The sequence below is a fragment of the Arvicanthis niloticus genome, chromosome 9, assembly GCF_011762505.2.
Source record: "Arvicanthis niloticus isolate mArvNil1 chromosome 9, mArvNil1.pat.X, whole genome shotgun sequence".
NCBI lineage: Eukaryota > Metazoa > Chordata > Mammalia > Rodentia > Muridae > Arvicanthis > Arvicanthis niloticus.
The window spans coordinates 82394282-82395090 of NC_047666.1; the positions used below are offsets into that span (position 1 = coordinate 82394282).

The following is an 809-nucleotide window of genomic DNA, read 5'->3' on the forward strand; positions in this document are numbered from 1 at the left end:
GTCACACCACCAATGGAGCTTGTCTTAGAGTTACCATTACTGTGGTGAAGCGCCATGAGCAAAGCAACTTGGGAGGAAAGAGTTTATTTCAGCTCAACAGGGCAGGAACCTGGAGGCAGGAGCTGATGGAGAGACGGTGGAAGGGTGCTGCTTACTGGCTTGCTTTCCATGGCTAACTTAGCCTGCTTTCTTACAGAAGCCAGGACCACCTGACCATGGCCCCTTCCGTATCAGTCACTAATTAAGAAAATCCCCTGCTCCTAGACCCATAGCAAGTGCGGCTGTTGTATCACATGTATGTCAGTAGGTGGCAGAGAGAAGAGAGGCCATGCCTACACTCTGCTATGTCTGAATGATTAGCAGTCTACCACTCCTTGAAAAAACAAACCTGCAATGACCATCAGTCCAGTGAGAGGGCAGGGAGCAAGCCGGAGACTAGGAGACTCCTTCCTGGGACCATGGGCCCCAGGGCAGGAATGAACCTAAGCGACGGGCCTAAGTGAGGAGCTAGCCTGAGGTGACCACCAGTCTGGCACCACTCAGGTTTGGGAGGAGCAGCTGGACCATGCCACAGACAACCCCAGAAACTCAGAGACGCTGAGTCCACTAAGAGGAACAAGTAAGTGGTAGAGACATGGAAGAAAGAGACAGAAGGATGTAGGCACAGTGAAGAGAGGCAGAACTGGAGACGCGAGGGTAGTGAGTAGCTGGTGATGTCACCTGGTGTGGGGTCCTGGCCTGTGCTGTCATTGGAGACCATGTCTGGGTCTGTGGCCCTGCAGCATCAGAGGTGTGTTACTACAAAAGGC

General features: G+C 52.9%; 1 pseudogene; it reads left to right on the plus strand.

Annotated features, from left to right (window-relative positions):
* Positions 1–253: 253 nt before the first annotated feature.
* On the plus strand, positions 254–372 carry LOC117715865 (small nucleolar RNA SNORA17; annotated as a pseudogene).
* The last annotated feature ends 437 nt before the right edge of the window (positions 373–809 follow it).